Source organism: Aquarana catesbeiana, linkage group LG05, assembly GCF_042186555.1.
Source record: "Aquarana catesbeiana isolate 2022-GZ linkage group LG05, ASM4218655v1, whole genome shotgun sequence".
NCBI classification, from domain to species: Eukaryota; Metazoa; Chordata; class Amphibia; order Anura; family Ranidae; genus Aquarana; species Aquarana catesbeiana.
The window spans coordinates 564,655,400-564,676,253 of record NC_133328.1 but is presented as its reverse complement, the minus strand read 5'-3'; positions in this window follow the sequence as shown (position 1 = coordinate 564,676,253).

The window sequence follows — 20,854 nt, the reverse complement described above, 5'->3', positions numbered from 1 at the left end:
GATCTCGTAGCGAATCCACCGCAGAGACCTCTTTTATCTGAAAGCGGACCGCCCGCTGAAGAAGAGGACAACGGGGTTATGGCAGCTAGCTGCTGCCATAACAACAATTCTCCTCTTCAAAGTACCGACGTATAATGACGGTGGGTCCGTAAGTGCTGCAAAAACAGTGGATGGGGGATGTATGCAGCCACGGCGCTTTGCTTTGCGGCACAGCAAACTTTATCCCTACTGTTGCACTCACTGAGGATTGCTTTACAGAGGGCAACATAAGTGTATAAGAGCCCTCAGTTGAACGGGTAATGTAAACTTTGCCACACCAAAATGCAATACATAGGTCCACCACAATCCATTGCCTATGCAGCTTAAAGCGTTTGTTAACCCCGAAAAAGTAAAAATATGGATCCTGCTCCTTTAAAGCATTTTATACAGTACAGTGCTTGTGCTGTGTAATTTGGACCCCTGTAATACCTAGAAAACCTGGCTGATCCTGCCAGTTTCTCTCTTCTCCTCTGTAAACTGACCACGATAATCATGGCTGCTAAGCCCCTGACATCGTGGTTTGTTTGCGTACCTCTGTCACCCGCAGCCTGCTCTCCTGTGTCTGTCTCCCCTGTCCCCCCCCTCTCTGCGTGCAGTGTCACCCCACCCCCCTCCTGCTGCAGGAATATACATTATATTTTAATACTATCTGTTTTGTTTCCAAATACTGTGCCCCGCTGTCTCTGTGTTTTATTTTTAAAAAAATACTCCTTTACTGTATCTCACGGCGGCTCCCTTTAGTCATGTGACCGGCCGTGTCTCCTCTCTCCTCCTCTCGTCCCGCTGATGTCAGCAGGGAAGCCTCGGCCCCACCCCCTGCTTCTGCAAGAAGACACAGCCGGTGACATGAGAGCCAGGAGCCACCGTTAAATACGGTAAAGGAGGATTTTTTTAAAAATAAAACACAGGGACAGGGGGGCACAGTATTAGGAAACAAAACGGATTGTATTAAAATGTGAAAGTGGGTTAAAACCACTTTAAGAGGGAGCGGTTGGTGGCAGTAAAAATGTGGCTTAGCTGTGTGCTTTAACCACCATCCATCCAACCGCAAGTTGAAACAAGGCCTTACAGCTGAGGGCAAGGATGTGAAATAACACACATCGCTGAATTAACCCTTCATTTTAACTGCTATAACTGAAATTGGAATGGTCTCCTCAAATATACCTGAATGTATTAACACAGAGAGGTTGATTTACTAAAGAAAAAAAGGCTGCCTATTTTGAAAGAGAATTTTCTCTTAGTGAATGTAGTGAAAATTCACTTTGCAAAGAATACCCGTGTAAGAGTCACGTGTATGTCGGACCTTCAGAGCGCATGCACTGATAACATCCCTGGCTGCATGCACTCTGAATATCTCCTAAACGGTGCAAGTGTAGGAGGTATTCACAGTTCCCTCACCTACTATGTAACTATAGGGTTCTTTACTGTAAGAGCGGCAAGGATGTGGAATTCCCTTCCACAGGCGGTGGTCTCAGCGGGGAGCATCGATAGTTTCAAGAAACTATTAGATAAGCACCTGAACGACCACAACATACAGGGATATATAATGTAATACTGACATATAATCACACACATAGGTTGGACCTTTTTCAACCTTACCTACTATGTAACTATGTAACATACAGGTGAGCCTTACTATAGGCTTGCCTGTAGGTATAAGTGGTAGAAAAAACTTTACTACCACTTTAAGTAAAACACAAGGCTGATGGAACTCAGTAGACCTTCACTTAGATATTAGGACTATAGAAGCTATGGGTTTTTTGATCATGCTATGCACACTCAGGAGCAAGGAGACTGTAGGGCTAATTTACTAAAGAAGTGGAAGCTGTTCACTTAGCAAAGTTATTATTTACTTTGTGGACTGTATGTTTACTTTGGCAGAGAGAAGCTTAATAAATAAGCACATGACTGGAGTGTCAGCAAACTTTTCATTAATGACTGTTAGTTATAAAAGTTAGCAACAAGCAAATGTTTAACCAAGAATATAGTTGCTGCGGGACTTTTCTGCTTCTTTTGTTGTTGCTGCCATATTCTACTGTGGAACCTACAGAGTTAAAGAGGAAGTAAAGTCCCATTTATTGTTTGCACCTATAGGTAAGCCTATAAGAAGGTGTAACTGTGTGCCGTTTAGGAGATTTACTGTATATGCAGCCGATTACGCCATCGGCGCATGCACTCTGAAGGAACGGCTCTCCAGAGCCCTGTGCCGTGACCGGTGGCTCCCGCACACCTGCCAGTCCCACAGCCGGAGTCTGCGGACCCGGAAGGAAGACGGGCAAAGATGGATGTGGCCTCCAGCAGTAACAATGAGGGCTTTGTTTGCAGGTAAGTGTAACATAATGTGCTAGTATGTGATGCATACTAGTACATTAAGCCTTTACTTTTGCAGGTCAGATAAAAAAAAACGGCCCTTTACTTCCTCTTTAAGTTGAACAGTTACTTGTGTATGAATACAGCAGCCATCTTTAAGAAGATCACTAGCTGATCTTTCAGTAATATAACATTATACTTTTTTTTTGCAGAGACTCTAGGGAATAAAATGGTGATCATTGCAATTTTTTATGTCACATGGTATTTGCGCAGTGGTTTTGCAAGCGCAATTTGTTTGGAAAAAATACACTTTAATGAATTTTAAAAAAAAACACACCATATACCCCAATTTTGTTGTATAATATGAAAGATGATGTTGCGCTGAGTAAATAGATACCTAATACGCTTTAAAATTGCGATCGCTCATGGAATGGTGACAATGGTGACTGACAAACTACGGAACTTAAAAATCTCCATAGGCGACACTTACAATTTTTTCACAGGTTATCGGTTTGGAGTCAAAGAGGAGGTCTAGTGCTAGAATTATTGCTCTCGCTCTAACGTTGGCGGCGATTCCTTATATGTGTTGTGCAAATACCATTTACATATACGTGTGCGACTTATTTATGTGTTCGTTTCTGCTCACGAGCATGGAGGGATTATTTATTTTACTTTTTATTTTTTATTTATTTATTTTTTATTTTTTGATTACTTTCATCCCTTGTAATAGAAATAAGGATGACAGGTCCTCTTTATGGAGAGATCTGGGGTCAAAAAGACGCTAACTCTCTCCTTTACCGTTAAAAGTAAAAGTTACAAAAAAAATCTGTTGCGATTTTGAACCATAGAGCTAATAAAAATCCTGGGTGGCTAAACTCGTAAAAATGCATATAAAAGCAAAAGAAGAGACCTTCAAAAAAATAAAAGGCTGAGGGGTCATAATCAGCATTTCAACTTTATAAAGAATGCAATAAGAAATGTAAGGGTGAAATCAGGGCGGCTAAGATAGAGCACAAAAGGCACATAGCGGAGGAGAGTAAAGAAAAAAAAAGAAATTCTTTAAGGCTCTAAACAGTAAGAAAGCGAGGCCAGAACATATTGGCCCCATAAAGGATGATGAAGGGAATTTGACTACAAAGGACAGAGAGAAGGCAGAGGTTCACTGGAACTAAGGGGCCAAACCCAACCCCTGAAAAGCAACCCCACATCATGATCCCCCCTCCACCAAATAAGTCCTGACCTCAACCCAATAGAACACCTTTGAGATGAATTATGCCCCGTACACACGGTCGGATTTTCCGATGGAAAATGTCCGATCGGAGCGTGTTGTCGGAAATTCCGACCGTGTGTGGGCTCCATCGGACATTTTCCATCGGACTTTCCAACACACAAAGTTGGAGAGCAGGAGATAAAATTTTCCGACAACAAAATCCGTTGCCGGAAATTCCGATCGTGTGTACACAAATCCGACGGACAAAGTGCCACGCATGCTCAGAATAAATAAAGAGATGAAAGCTATTGGCCACTGCCCCGTTTATAGTCCCGACGTACGTGTTTTACGTCACCGCGTTTAGAACGATCGGATTTTCCGACAACTTTGTGTGACCGTGTGTATGCAAGACAAGTTTGAGCCAACATCCGTCGGAAAAAATCCTAGGATTTTGTTGTCGGAATGTCCAAACAAAGTCCGACCGTGTGTACGGGCCATTAGAGTGGAGACTGCGAGCCAGGCCTTCTTGTCCAACATCAGTGCCTGACCTCACAAATGCGCTTCTGGAAGAATGGTCAAACATTCCCATAGACACCCTCCTAAATCTTGTGGACAGCCTTCCTAGAAGAGTTGAAGATGTTATAGCTGCAAAGGGTGGGCCAAGTCAATATTGAACACTACGGGCTAAGACTGGGATGCCATTAAAATTTGTGTAAAGGCAGACGTCCCAATACTTTTGGTAATATAGTGTAAGTAAATAAAAGCTGATCATTGTAACACCCCTCTCAATGTTAAATGGATTGTCTCAACCCTCTTACTGCTACATCTGCAGAATGGCTTGATCTTACCGGCTTGATCACCAGGTGAAAAAAGGGGGGGAAAAAAACGAAAAAAGAAAACTAATATTCAAATTCTTAAATATGCGCAATCATTGCTACTTCTCTTTCAGTCAAGGTCTGCTTTAAATTGTTTCACAAAACTAGCTAATTCTATTTGCAGTAGGGTTGCCATACTACTTTCCCTCTATTGTCATTAAATCAAAAGTGCATTATTTATTGTTAACTGTGCTGTATGTACAAATTGAGAAAATAAGATTTAATATAGCAGTTTAAAAGAATGACACCAGGGTAGACGAAGGAAACATAAATGACTTTAGTAAGATTTATTGATTCATGTTTGAACATCATTACATTTCCAAGTGTGAAAAATTATCCTATATTTATGACCCGCCGACTAGAGCTGGCTTTGTGGATTATGCTAAGCTCAAGAGAGGCCGAGTCTAATTGCATCAAACAATTGGAGATGCTTGTCAATTTCCTTCCATTTAACTCTACTGGTATACTTTGTTAAAGTGGAGGTACCGTGCACGGCATGAATTCAATAATACCCACATGAATGAAGAATGTCTCCAGCTGCTTCTCGGTGAGGGGGATCATTGTATTAAGCCTGATACATCATCAATCATGTTACCTTCAAATAGATTTTGTCCTTTCAGATAGTCAAGGCAAGTTACCCTGGTTTGACAGTAAAATTTGAAATATTCAAATCTTAAAGAAGAACTGTGGCCAGGCTATAGGCATTCAAATATTTGCATATTTTCAACAAGCAGTAAATAAGCTTTAAAATTAGCTATCATTGACATATGTAGCTGAAGCCATTGTGGAGGAATTCCTCCTTAAAGTCCACAACAGAAAGTACTTTCACTTTCAGTTCTGCAGCTCGCTCTGTATTGCCAGCAATGACTTGGAAGCTTGCCAGCTTTCCGATCTCTAATGTGAACACTGAGCAGGTGCACAGAAACAAAGAAAGGGACATTTAAAGAGGAGTTCCACCCAGGGGGTCGGGTAAAAAAAAAAAAAAAATTAAAAGTCAGCAGCTACAAATACTGCAGCTGCTGACTTTTAATTGGACACTTACCTGTCCCTGGGTCCAGCGATGCGGGGGATCGAAGCCCCGCTCGTCTCCCCCTCCGTTCAGCGGTGCCGGCATTGCAACTGCGGGCGCCGGGCTGTGGCTTCACAGCCTGGCACCCACTGCGCATGCGCGAGCAGCGCCGCGCGCTGTGATTGGCCGCTCAGTCACCTGGGACCTGTAATGGGTCCCAGATGATTGACAGCGGCGAGGGAGCAGAGCGGAGCCCTTCCTGTGCCGAGGGGGAAGTGATGTCACCAGCCCAGGCACTGGAAGGGGCAGACTACAAGGGACCCCCTAGGAACAGGCATTTAGAGGTAAGTTAAAAAAAATATATATCCAAATGTTTTTTTGTTTTTTTTTTTAGGATTTTTAATGTATTTTTGTTTTTTTGGGTGGAACCCCACTTTAAGTCACTGCTTCTCTTGTGAAATTTGAGGGTGAATTGCTCCACAGTGGCTGCAGCTACAGAGGTCAGTGATGGTTTGTTTTAAAGCTTTCTTACTGTAGAGGTTACCTTAGAAGTAACCTTGGTTTATAGGTAAACTTTGTTACGCACTTATTTGTACACACAGCAAAAGCTAGAAATTACATTTTTACAGAAATCTCACTTTACATTTTTATTCAAAATTTTAGCTAGGAGAGTGGGTGGCACGCTTAAAACACATACCTTGCTTTTTAGGTGCAAAGCCCACTTCATTTTTTTATTTATTTTTAGAGGGCCAATGCAGGTGCACAGCAATAGAGGAAGGGACATATTTATGCCACTGCTTCTCTTGTGAAATTTGAGAATGAATTGTTCCACTGTGGCTACAGCTACAGAGGTCAGTGATGGTTTGTTTTAAAGCTTTCTTACTGTAGAGGTTACCTTAGAGGTAACCTTGGTTTACAGGTAAACTTTGTTACATACTTATTTGCACACAACAAAAGTTAGAAATTACATTTTTACAGAAATCTCACTTTACATTTTTATTCAACATTTTAGCTAGGAGAGTTGGTGGCACGCTTAAAACACATACCTTGCTTTTTAGGTGCAAGGCCCACTTTAATTTTTTCATTTCTATTTAGAGGGCCAGTGCTTTCTTGTCTCCTTTTCTTAACCACCTCAGCCCTGGAAGAATTTACCCCCTTCCTGACCAGAGCACTTTTTGCGATTCGGCACTGCGTCGCTTTAACTGACAATTGCGCGGTCGTGCGACGTGGCTCCCAAACAAAATTGACATCCTTTTCTTCCCACAAATAGAGCTTTCTTTTGGTGATATTTGATCGCCTCTGCGGTTTTTATTTTTTGCGCTATAAACAAAAATAGAGCGACAATTTTGAAAAAAACGCATTATTTTTTAATTTTTGCTATAATAAATATCCCCCAAAAATATATTAAAAAATTTTTTTTTTCCTCAGTTTAGGCCGATACGTATTCTTCTACATATTTTTGGGAAAAAAAATTGCAACAAGTGATTATTGATCGGTTTGCGCAAAAGTTATAGCATTTACAAAATAGGGGTTTTTATGGCATTTTTATTAATATATATATATTTTTTTAATGGCGGCGATCAGCGATTTTTATCATGACTGCGACATTATGGCGGACACATCGGACATTTTTGACACATTTTTGGGACCATTGTCATTTATACAGCAATCTATGCTATAAAAATGCACGGATTCCTGTGTAAATGACACTGGCAGTGAAGGGGTTAACAACTAGGGGGCGGGGAGGGGTTAAATCAGTACTAGGGAGTGTTTTATAACTGTCAGGGGGATGGGCTGTGTGTGTGACGTCACTGATCTCTGCTCCGATGACAGGGAGCAGAGATCGAGTGACACTGTCACTAGGCAGAACGGGGAGATGCTGTTTACATCAGCATCTCCCCATTCTTCTTCCCCGTAAGGCGATCGTGGGTATCCCCGCGGCGATCGAGTCCGCGGGACACGCGACCCGGCTCACGGAGCTTGCCGGCGGCGCGCGCACACTCGCTGGCCGCCTCTTAAAGAGCAATGTACAGGTTTTTGCCTGTACAAGCCCTTCTGCCGCAGTATATCTGCGTGAGGCGGTCAGCAAGTGGTTAAAGTATAAGTAAAGGCAATTAGTTTTTTTTGTTTTGGAGAGAGTGGAGATGGATTAGAACATCTGTTTTTGTTGCTGTCTGTGTCCCTGTTAGAGAAATTCACACTCTGTTTACCATTGAAAGTAAAAGAAAATCCCAAATTTTGGGCTGCCCCTAGGAAAGTAATAGAGGGGAAAAATCTTCCAATGGGGACACTAGTTATAGTGACTTAGGGATCCCATAGGGATTCCCTTAATTTTCAGGGATTTCTTCTCACTTCCTGTTTTGGCTATGGGACAGGAAGTGAAGGTAAATCCCCCCAACAGGACACAGATGAGAAAAAAATCTGAGAGGGGTTATAACCCTCCCTTACGCTATCCAAAATGAAGAAAAAGGTTTTGCCTACATTTCTACTTTAAAGTTTATCTACTTGTAAAAGCTTTTTGGGATTTGAATACATTCAAATGTTGAATTAACTTATTTTAGCCATCTGTAGCTTTAGCAGTCCAGTGCATTTTAACTTGAAAAATGCAAATGAATATTTTACCACATTTAGAAGTATCTATTTGTTTACTCTAAGTTTTTGTTAAGAACAAACAAAAACGAACAAAAGCCTATAAAACATACTCTAGCTGTGTTATCAAGCCTTTATACGTTTGTGCAATAATTACATACATTTAGCTCACTAAAGTCCAAAGTTAGCTTTGAGCCATGTATACTTGTGGCAATGGCTGGTCTGGTTACAGGAAATGTGACGGATAAGGTGTAAAAAAATGTGTAATGCATTTAAAACAATTGACAATCATAATCAGTTACAGTCCTGAATGTATTCAAATTGTGCAGATTATCTTTTTTATCTTGAAGCCGAACAGATATAAGATACACAGACAGGTAATTAACAATCTAAAGGACAAAAGCAGTTGGAAAGTTAATTATGTATGATTATCTGACAAAAGAAGGTGATTATGCAGCTGAATGACAAAAGCAAAGTGTTCAATGGAGACAAAAAATTCCATACTACAAACTGATAGAACCAGGGCCACCCATTGCTAAATTAGAAGTAGTACATTTGAGTTTGTTGTTTTCTCTCTAACAGCACTTTGTACAAATTGAGACAATAGTGGCTTCAGAGATGGAAATATGGGCCTCTTTTTGTTTTAATCCTTACCGCATTTTATCTTTAGGAACTGAAGTAGAGAATACAATTGCATATGACAATTATTTACCCAGCGGGATGTAATACCACATAACTCCCAATAGTCTAGGAAAGAAAAAAATGCTGTTTGCTTTATATTTTATCTGTTGGAAATATTGCATAGACACTCCATGCCCAATACACAAAACTCAATGTATTAAACTCAATGCATTTTGGCCACCAATCAGTACCAAGACACAGTCCCAGGACAAGGTCACCTAAAGCCCAGGGTGAACCCCCCCCCCCCCAAAGATGAATGAGCATTATGTGCCAGCAACTCCCCCCCCCCCAAAGAAGTGGGGACTAATCTGCATTATAGCCTACTAAGCATAAATTCTCCCAGTACAAATTTACCCCCCTTTCTGAAATACCCCCTCCTAGCACAACTCTCTTCCCCCTCCATCCCCCAGCGCAAGTGCCCCCCCCCCCAAAAAAAAAATCACCCCTCCTAGCACAAATGCTCCACCCCCACCCCTCAAATTTTCCCTCCAAGTATACTTTCACCCCCCCCAATCCAAATCCCCCTCCTAACACAAATGTCCCTTCTCCTAGCACAAGAACCCCCCCAATCATCCCTACTAGCACAAATTCCCCCCCCCCCCCAAAAAAAGAATTCTCCTAGCACAAATCCCCTCCCTTTTCCCTTCTTTGTAGTGAATGTATTGCCTAGTATCCTTATAGAATTGCTTCTAAAACCTGTATATGTTCAAAAATTGAATAAAACTGACTGGTGGTGAATATTTCTATTCAAAATGAAAATACAACAACTGGTGCTCCAATTGTTCAACAAAGGTGCAACAAAGTCGAGATACTGGATTTTTAATATATAGTGGTTGATTTACTAAAGGCAAAATGCTGTGGAATTTTGCAAGGTAAGTTGCACTTTGCAAGAGAATTTTCCCCTGAGCTTTTTGAATGTCATGAAATTACACTTTGCAAAGAATTAATGATAATGGGCAAGGAAGATAAAAAAAACAGCATTTGTGCTTGCACATGATTGGATGATGGAAGCCAACAGATCTTCACCTCATTCACTAACCCTTGGGGAAATTCCCTTGCAAAATGCGACTTTCCTTGCAAAGTGAAGAGTTTATTTGCCTTTAGTAAATCACCCCCACTTTGTACTTGGTGAAGCACTTGCTCCTCATCAGATGACAAGTTAAAATTAACTTCTGGTTACATTAGATACTGCTTTCCTGATGCCCCCCCCCATTGATCCTATGTAAGTGCAGATTTTCTGAAAGTCAATCTTTGTATAGGCTTAGGCCCAATTCCCCCAAATGACATCAGCCTAGATTGATAATAGAATGCTCAGGCACCTAGCACTGCAAAGTAGGCTGGGTTGTTGCTATTAGGGATGGGCTGAACGGACCTCTGTTCGATTCGCACCAGAACTTTCGAACATCGTGAAAGTTTGGACCCAAATAACGAACCCCGATAAAGTCAATGGGACCCGAATGTCAAAAGTGACCATTTTGAAGGTTTACATGCAAGTAATTGGGCATACAATGGTTATAGGGGTCCGGGTCCTGCTGTCGGGGACATGTATCAATAAAAAAAAGTTTGTGAAAAACGTCATTTTTAAATAAGCAGTGATTTTTTGGATTTTTCAAGTGAAAGCATAAAAATGAAAAATTCCTTCCAATATTGTGCCTGGGGGTCCCCTTAGTCTATCTGTAAAGTGGCAGATCTGTACCATGTCTAATATCTGCTGCAGCAATAATTGCATTTATAAAGCCCAAAAAAATGACATTTTCCCTGCAAGCTGCCTTTATTTTGCTCAGCAACAGCTGGGAGCCAGTGTGTATGATGAGGCCACAATGTAGTGCACTGGGAACAAGATTAGAGATTTTTTGTATACATTCTGGTGTCACTTTGACTTTGGATAGAAGTAACGGGTGTGTAAAAATTGATCTTTGGGTATGGGTGGCGCTTTCCCACATAACCCTATAGAGGTACTCTTGATGAAAGCAAGACTTGGCCTTGCTGTAAAAAATTGCAATGATATGCACCTGTCAAACAGGTGCAGAAAAATTACTCTTTGGGTGTCGGTGGTGCCTTCCCACCATAACCCTATAGAGGTGCTCTTGATGAAGGCAAAAAAAATTGCAATAAAATGCACCTGTCAAACAGGTGCTGAAAAATTGGTCTTTGGGTGTTAATTGTGCCCATGAAACCTATACCAAAAACATTCTTCCAGATGAAATGATTGAACACCCTCAAAGCTAGGCAACCTCGAAGTCCTGCAGAGATTCCACATCCCAAAAAGACATAATCAGTGACATCGGCATCAGGGGCTTCATAGCTGGTAATCCAGGACTGATTCATTTTTATAAAAGTTAAACGTTCCACGGAGTCTGTGGACAGACGCGCTCTATGATCAGTAACGAAACCTCCTGCAGCACTGAATGCCCATTCTGAAAGCACACTGGGTGCAAGGCAGCCCAACAACTCAATAGCATACTGGGCAAGTTCTGGCCAGTGGTCTATTTTCATTGACCTAGTAAGTCAGTGGATCGTCAGCTGGAAAGCTCTCCATCTCTGTTTTGTCCCCGAGGCATTCATCCACCAAGTGATGCAGACGCTGCCGATGGGATGTGGAAGCTGACAGACCTGGGCAGCGAGGACTAAAAAAAATTCAAAATGCCTCACTCCAACGCTCCTCTCTTGATCAACAGAAGACTCAAAACTACGTTTTCCATGACACTGTAACCTACTGGAGTAATGAAAAACATTCAATAAAGTCTTCTTCAACGTGTCCTCAAGAGATTTTATCTTCTGCACTCTGTGGGGACGGGATGAGTTCTGAGACCTTCCCCTTATAACGGTGATCAAGGAGGGTTTCCAATCAGTAATCCTCCTTCTCCTTTATGCCACGTATTCTTGGGTCCTTTCGCAGGCTTTGAAGCATGAGGTTCCCATGCCCCTCAAATTTGCCCAGGCTTGAGAAGCAGACTCCTCGGGGTCACTCAGATGACAGCATCTGAAACTTCCTCCTCCCTGCCACGTACTACCCCTAGGGTCCTGGGGTTGGAAAGCCAATCGCTTACAGATTGACGCATGTCATCCTCTGTGTTCTGTGACATAGGAATGATGGTGTCTGATTAAAGTGGGCTTTGAGAGGAAAAGAAGTTCTCCTCTTCCTCCTGCTGCTCTGCCTTCAGTGCCCTGTCCATAATGCCACGCAGAGTTTGCTCCAGCAAGAACACAACAGGGATTGTGTCACTGATGTATGCACTGTCAATGTTCACCATCCTTGTGGCCTCCTCAGATGGTGACAATACAGTGCATGTATCCTTAATTATCAGCCATTGGTGTGGGGAAAAAAAGCAGAGGCTGCCTGAGCCTGTCGTCGTGCCGTACTCGCAGAGGTACTCATTGACGGCCCTCTGCTGCATGTATAGCCGCAGCAGCATTGCCAAAGTCGAGTTCCATCTGGTGGGCATGTCACAAATCAGGCGGTTTACGGGCAAGTGGAATTCCCGCTGAATTTCAGCCAATCGAGCACTGGCTGTGTATGACCGCCTGAAATGGCTACAGACTCTTCTGGCCAGCTTTAGCACATCCTTCAACCCTGGGTACGTATTTAGGAAAAGCTGCACCACCAAATTGAGGACATGTGCAAGGCATGGCACATGTGTCAACTCTCCCTGTCTAATAGCTGACCAGAGGTTTGTGGCATTATCGCACACCACCATTCCTGGCTCCAGCTGGCGTGGTGTGAACCACCTCTGGGCCTGTCCCTGCAGAGCTGCAAGAATCTCTGCTCCTGTGTGGTTCCTGTCTCCTAAACACACCAGCTAAAGCACTGCATGGCACCTTTTAGCCTGACTCAAGGAATAGCCCTTTGAACACTTGGGGGGTACCTGATGTTCATAGGACAATTCTGCAGAGGAGGGCATGGAGGTGGCGTAGGAGGAGGAGAGGGTAGAGCTCACAGGTCTGGCATCATCACCACCAGCTGTATGAAGACGTGGGGGCACAACAAGCTTCAGCCCTGAGCCCTGTCCTGCATCCTTTCGAGTTGCAAGCAGCGTTACCCACTGTGCTGTGAACAAAATATATAGTCCCTGCCCATGCTTGACGGACCATGTGTCAGCAGTAAGGTGAATTTTACGGCTGACTGCCTTGCCCAACGATGCCAGAACATTCCCTTTCACATGATGGTAGAGAGATGGAACGGCCTTACATGAAAAGTAGTAGCGACTGGGAACCTTCCCTTGTGGTACAGCACAATGTGTGAATTCATGGAAGGGGGCAGAATCCACTAGGCTTAAAGGCAGAAGTTGGAGAGCCAACAGCTTTGACAAGCTTGCATTTAGATGCTGGGCATGTGGGTGGCAGGGACTGTATTTTTTTTTCCCGCTGCATGTGTTTGTGAGTATATATATCTTGCCATATCTGTTTCAAACTAGCTACAACTAAGGCTATTGCCGAAACACATCAGCATTATTGTTTTACTGTCACTCTGATGTACCAATAAATGACACTTCAAGGATTACAGTCTTGCCAGCTCTTCTTACTATTGTTGCATTGGAGTGTGTTGAGATACATCGAGCCTTGGCAATTGTGAGTGGACCTGGTGTATGGATTAGGTTGTCCCTGCAGAGAGCGCTGTTACTTTTTCTTTTCCATGTTAAACTGGCAGTAACGCACACAAAACTATATGGCATTAAACTGGCAGTAACGCGCACAGAAGTAAACTGCGTTAAACTAGCAGTAACACACACAGAAGTAAATGGCGTTAAACTGACAGTAACACAATCAAATAGACGGTGTTCAACCATCGCTATACTGGCACTATCTGAACTGTCCGTACTCTAGCTATACACTAATGTCAAGATTACTGACACGTTCTCACTACACTACACTGAAACTATATGAGCTGTCCCTACTCTACACTAATGTATGTATGAATGACACAGTCTCACTACACTACAGTGAAACTATCTGAGCTGTCCCTACTCTAGCTGGACACTATGCAAAGCTGAATGATGGTCCTCCTCACTACACTCACACTATCCCTAGACTGACACTAAACTAATATTCTTCACTGACAATTGAAGCAAAATAGCACAGTATAGCACAATTAACTAACTAATAGCACTGAACAGAGCCCTGTTCTATCTCTCTCCACGCCAAAATCACACTGAAAATGGCTGCCATTGAAAGAATACTTTTATATTTGGGGAGCCAAGCAAACGGTCAAACAGACTCTAGAGGTGCAGTAAACAGGCTGATTCTGTCAAGGAAAGGATGATTTACAACCAGTTTTGGAGAGCTAAATTAGACAATTTTCCAGGGTCTCCTCTCTTTGATGGGGTCCCACTCTTAACCTCCCTGGTGGTATGATTATTTTGGATTTTAGGTGCTGAAAGCGGTACAATTATTTTGCATAGAAATTTGGCGTTTTATATTGTAGGCCTGTAATTCTTAACAATAACACACTTAAATCTGTCCAAACAAAAGTCTAGTAGATATCCCGGGTATGATGAAGTTTGAAACACAAAAATATAAATTATAATATAATAAATAAATATAAATAATTAAAAAAAATAATAATATAATAATAATAAAATAAATTTCCCCATGATTCACTATCGCTCAATTCTGCAAGTGTTCTAATCTACTATCGCTGTTTTCTAGCTGGTCTAAAGCCACTTTTGATGTAAAGGGACACTTTTTGGTTGCTATGGACAATCTCCAGTTTCCAGGCAGAAAGAACAGTATATATAACATAAAACTGCATGCAGGGCATGGGTCAAAGCACTGGGGACAAAAGGGATGTGAAATAATTTCATACAGTACTGTATGTGTTATGGTTTTTACATTTTTTTTAATTTGCCGCCAGGCTCTGCCCCCGTGCGTCGTGACGCTCGCAGGGAACAGAGCCTGGCACAGAGGAGCTTCGGAGGTGACAGAGCCCGCAGACACAGCGGGGGACATCGCAGGATCCTGGGGATAAGGTAAGTAACGCCGCACTAGGATCCTGCAATGTAATCCCGAGTTTGGCTCGGGGTTACTGCTAATGGGACTGAAATTTAACCCCGAGCCACACTCGGGAAAACCATCAGGGAGGCTACCCTATAAGGCTCCCCCATCCCCTTCAAAATCCCACAAAATGGGGGAGATGTTAGGGCTGGGATGCCCTTGTAGCAGCTCATTAGCAGCAAAGAAAACAGCTACAGTGGAGAAGAGAAGTGGGAAGTGATGTGGAGGAAGTGACCCAAGGTCTAAGTTAGGTAGAAGGAATAACTGAAAAAGGCTGCAAATCTGCATACAGTTTTAATCTACACTGAGCAAAATGTATAAACGCAACACTTTTGTGTTTGCCCCTATTTACCATGAGCTAAACTCAAAGATCTACAACTTTTTCTATGTACACAAAAGGCCTATTTCTTTCAAATATTGTTCACAAATCTGTCTAAATCTATGTTAGTGAGCACTTCTCCTTTGCCAAAATAATCCATCCTCACAGGTGTGCCTTAGGCTGGCCACAATAAAAGGCCACTCTAAAATGTGCAGTTTTGCTGTATTGGGGGTCTGAAAACCAGTCAGTATCTGGAGTGACCACCATTTGCCTCACGCAGTGCAGCACATCTCCTTCGCATAGAGTTGATCAGGTTGTTGATTGTGGCCTGTGGAATGTTGGTCCATTCCTCTTCAATGGCTGTGCGAAGCTGCTGGATATTATTATTATTATACAGGATTTATATAGTACCAACAGTTTGCGCAGCACTTTACAACATTAGGGCAGACAGTACAATTACAATATAATTCAATACAGGGGGGAATCAGAGAGCCCTGCTCGTTAGAGCTTACAATCTAGGAGGGAGGGCCAAGTTATACAAAAGGGTAATAGCTGCGGTGGATGAGCTAATGGAGAAAATAGTGCAGTTGTTAGATGGAGGCAGGATAGGCTTCTCTGAAGAGGAAAGTTTTCAGGGATCACATAAAGGGGTCAAATTTGGAGACAGTCTGACAGATTGGGGTAGGGAATTCCAGAGGATGGGCGAGGCTTGGGAGATGTCCTGGAGGGGGATATGGGAGGAGGTGATGAGGGAGCTAGAGAGCAGGAGGTCTTGGGAGGAATGAAGAGGGCGATTAGGTTGGTATTTTGAGACTAGGCTAGTAACTTATTGTTAGTATTTTGAATTTAATTCGTTGGACGAGTGGCAGCCAATGGAGGGATTGGCAGAGAGGGGTAGCAGGCACGGAGCGGTTTGTAAGGTGGATGAGTCTGGCAGCAGCATTTATGATGGACTGAAGGGGGGATAGTCTATTTAAAGGTAAGCCAATGAGGAGGGAGTTGCAATATTCAAGGTGAGAGATAACCAGGGAGTGAATCAGGAGCTTTGTGGTTTCTTTGGTTAGAAAGGGTCGTAGTTTAGAGATGTTGCGGAGGTTGAGGCGGCAAGCTTTGGAAAGTGATTATATGTGAGGCCGAAAGGAGAGTTCAGAGTCCAGGATAACACCTAGCACACTGACATGTGGGGATGGGTGGATGGTTGTGCCATTGCTCTTGACAGAGAAGTCAGGGGAAGTAGCATGTGGGGGAGGAAATATTATAAGCTCGGTTTTGGACAAGTTGAGTTTGAGGAAGTGGTGTGACATCCATAAAGATATGCCTGTTAGTAAGTTTGTGATGCGTGAGGAGACTGATGGGGTGAGTTGAGGGGTGGAGAGATAGATTTGGGTGTTGTCAGCGTAGCAATGATATTGAAAGCCGTGTGAAGCTATCAGCTGACCCAGGGAAGAGGTGTAGATTGAAAATAAAAGAGGTCCAAGAACAGAACCTTGGGGGACCCCGACAGAGAAGGGAAGAGGAGTGGAGGAAGTAGAATTGTAAGTGACACTGAAGGTGCGGTGGGATAGGTAGGATGAGAGCCACTGAAGAGCACAGTCACGGAGATCGAGTGAGTAAAGTTTTTTGAGGAGGAGGGGGTGGTCAACCGTGTCAAAAGCAGCTAAAGGTCCAGAAGCAGGAGTACAGAATATTGGCTATTGGCGGGAACTGGAACGCGCTGCCGTATACGCCGATCCAGAGCATCACAAACATGCTCAATGGGTGACATGTCTGGTGAGTATGCTGGCCATGCAAGAACTGGGATGTTTTCAGCTTCCAGGAGTTGTGTACAGATCCTTGCAACATGGGGCCGCGCATTATCATGCTGCAACATGAGGTGATGGTCATGGATGAATGGCACAACAATGGGCCTCAGGATCTCATCACGGTGTGCATTCAAAATGCCATCAATAAAATGCACCTGTGTTTGTTGTCCATAGCATACGCCTGCCCATACCATAACCCCACCACCACCATGGGCCACTCGATCTACAATGTTGACATCAGCAAACCACTCACCCACACGACGCCAAACACGCTGTCTGCCATCTGCCCTGTACAGTGAAAAACGGTATTCATCCATGAACAGAAAACCTCTTCAAAGTGCCAGACGCCATTGAATGTGAGCATTTGCCCACTTAAGTCGGTTACGATGACGAACTGCAGTCAGGTCTAGACACCAATGAGGACAACGAGCATGCAGATGAGCTTCCCTGAGATGGTTTCTGACAGTTGTGCAGAAATTCTTTGGTTATGCAAACCAATTGTTGCAGCAGCTTTCCAGGTGGCTGGTCTCAGACATTCTTGAAGGTGAAGATTCTGGATGTGGAGGTCCTGGGCTGGTGTGGTTACACGTGGCCGGAAGGGTGTACTGCCAAATTCTCTGAAACGTCTTTGGAGACGGCTTATGATAGAGAAATGAACATTCAACAGCAACAGCTGTGGTCGACATTCCTGCAGTCAGCATGCCAATTGCACTCTCCCTCAAAACTTGCAACATCTGTGGCTTTGTGCTGTGTGATAAAACTGCACATATTAGAGTGGCCTTTTATTGTGGCCAGCCTAAGGCACACCTGTGCAATAATCATGCTGTCTTATCAGCATCTCGATATGCCACACCTGTGAGGTGGATGGATTATCTCGGCAAAGGAGAAGTGCTCACTAACAGAATTAGACAGATTTGTGAACAATATTTGAGAGAAATAAGCTTTTTGTTTACATAGAAAAAGTCATAGATCTTTGAGTTCAGCTCATAAATAGAGGAAAACACAAAAACACAAAAGTGTTGCATTTATAATTTTGTTTAGTGTATATTCACACTTGATGGTCGGAGTCTTCAGTCAGTTTTCACACATTTTGTGCACTTTTGTATGCGCATTTTTCACATGTTTTAAAGCTTGAGAGTTTTTGTTTTAGCCAATGGAAAGCTAGTTACTAGGGGGAGGAGATGGTTGTTTGGCTGTTTTTCACGTGAAGTCCACTGGGGCCAAATATGCAGGATCATGCCCCAAAAATCTCCTTTATTCAGGTAAAAAAAGTATCACGGACAGTACTTAATTTTCTCTGCCAAAAATCCCCTGTAATTTTTCTATGTGTTGAGCAGCAGCAGCACATCACTCACATGTGAATGAGCACAGTAGAGTAAAATGGAAATCTGAGTGTTGTGTGAAGCTCTTTTTCTGGAAATGAGCTTCAAACTGCTTTAAATCACTGTAATTAGTAAAAGGCAAAGATAGTAGAAGGAGACACAGCACCGGAACTGATATCTGTAACACAGGTCTCTCTGATGTTGGCAATACAGACCATTCTGATGTACAAGGGGATGATTATAGGAGGATGTTATAGAAAGTATTACTTAGCTTGCTCCACAATGTTCCTCCCTGTTGGTTCTGGTAGTAAAGATTGATTCCCCAACGCCCAGAATTCAACTTTAAGGCAACAGTATTTATTCATTACATTTCCTGCTTGGTGGTGTCCCAATAATACACTAAATGCATTTTATAGGGAACGTGTACTAGTTTTGCATATGCTTTTATTATTTCTTTTTGTTTGGTAGTTGGGTAAATATAAATATTTTATATGAATATAATCTAGTGTTCTATCCTCCTAGCAGTTGTTGAAACTTTAGGCTTTGTGTCCCCTCTCCTTCTTTGTTGTAGAAAAGAAAATCAGAGGTTTACAGAGCTCAATGGTTTAAGCTGAAATTTACAAACGTAATTAAATGAGTCAGAGCAGGAACTCCACCAATATTAAGTAGATTCATCTAAAGATTTAATTTAGAAGAAGAAGAATATAGCCAAAAGGCAGGCAACTGTAAAGATCAGTTTAAAAATGTGTATACTTCAAAAATGTACAGGCATACCCCACTTTTAAGTACACTATGGTGTTTATTTACTAAAGCTGGAAAGTGCAAAATCAGGCTCACTTCTACATAGAAACCAATGAACGTCCAGGTTTTATTACCAATTTATTAATTGAACAAGCTGGGGTTAGAAGCTCATTGGTTTCTATGCAACAGTGAGCCTGTTTTTGCACTTTTCAGCTTTAGTAAATAAACCCCATTGTGTACTTAAAAGTGGGGTATGCCTGTATAAAGCTTACCTTCTCTCAGTGCAAGTTTGTGGGTTAACTCAGATACATTACCATTTATTGGAACTGTAGATGGCTTTAGGGTGGTTGTACTGTAGATGGACAAATATATGTAAAAGATTGAAACAGAATGACACAAAAAAAGGTCAGTGACCAGCCATGCCCATGCAACCCTATTGCCAAATACTTTTTGTAAAAAAAGATTTTAGTACAAACATGCAAGTTGGCATCAGCATGGAGGAAGGTGATAGAGCGATTGCTGGCCTGTATGTATGTACCCCTGAGCCGGCTCAGGTAGGGAGCATTAGTCAGGGCCACAGGTGTCTCTACAAATATTCCCCAATCTCAATGTAAATAACTAGATAGGACAAATGTTTAGAGTGAATCTTTAAAGTGGAACTTCAGTCTGCCTGCCTTGGTAGCTCTTCCCTACCTTCAGGCACCATCATTATGACATCCTAGTCTTAGTTCGTAGGGTTTATTATTGAGTTGGCCCACCCTTTGTAGCTATAACAGCTTCAGCTCTTCTGGGAAGGCTTTTCACAAGGTTTAGGAGTGTGCCTGTGGGAATGTTTGACCATTCTTCTACAAGCACATTTGTGACGTCAGGCACTGATGTGGATGAGGAAGACCTGGCTCGCAGTCCCCACTCTAATTCATCCCAAAGGTGTTCTATCGGGTTGAGGTCAGGACTTTGTGCAGGTCAGTCAAGTTCCTCCACCCCAAACTCACTCATCAATGTCTTTATGGACCTTGCTTTCCACAATGGTCCAAATCATTTGGTGGAGGGGGGCTTATTATGTGGGGTTGTTTTTCAGGGGTTGGGCTTGGCCCTTTAGTTCCAGTGAAGAGAACTCTTAATATGTCAGCATACCAAGACATTTTCGACAATTTTGTACCTCCAACTTTGTGGGAACAGTTTGGGGATGGCCCCTTCCTTTTCCAACATGACTGCACACCAGTGCACAAACCAAGGTCCATAAAAACATGGATGAGTGAGTTTGGGGTGGAGGAACTTGACTGGCCTACAGAATAGTAGAAATAGAGTGCTTTTCTAAAAGAAAAAAAATGTCCACTTGCAAGAGAGAGAAGGGGGAGGAGGCAGAACAGCACATCAGTTTTAGGGTGAAGGTCTGCTTTGATCAAAGTTTTTTTATTTATCTGTAGCGCTTACCCCCGAAGGAGCGGCTTAGAATTGGCTATATCCGTAATTCACATTTACCACTCAACCCTCGCAGCCCTAGATTCAAAGTCACAGTCCTTATTGCTTTTTTCAATGCTTTATTCATTAACACAAACTGGGATAGGAGAAGGACTTCCTTTGAGATGCTCTCTTTGTTGCATTGTCATCTTAACATGGTTCTTACAGGAAACATCAAAGAATAATTGCGGATGGTCAGACAAAACATTTCAAACGATCACTTTGATCAGGGAAGATGGAAGTAGATTTTATAGAGAATTAAATGATAAAGAGTCACTCTGAATAACTTCTTCATCTGGATGACTTAACAGGAACAATCTATTTCTCTATGTGTGTGCATGCAGCTTCACCGCTACCTCTTTGCCACTACTTCCCACTTGCATGGTACTTTCAGATTAAATTGCAAGAGAGTCATTCTGATCACCTCCTAGCTTGATTGATCAGAATCCCAGGGCAATGTTGAACTCTAAGTCACGGGCCATAACCACCCATCTCACTGACTTGT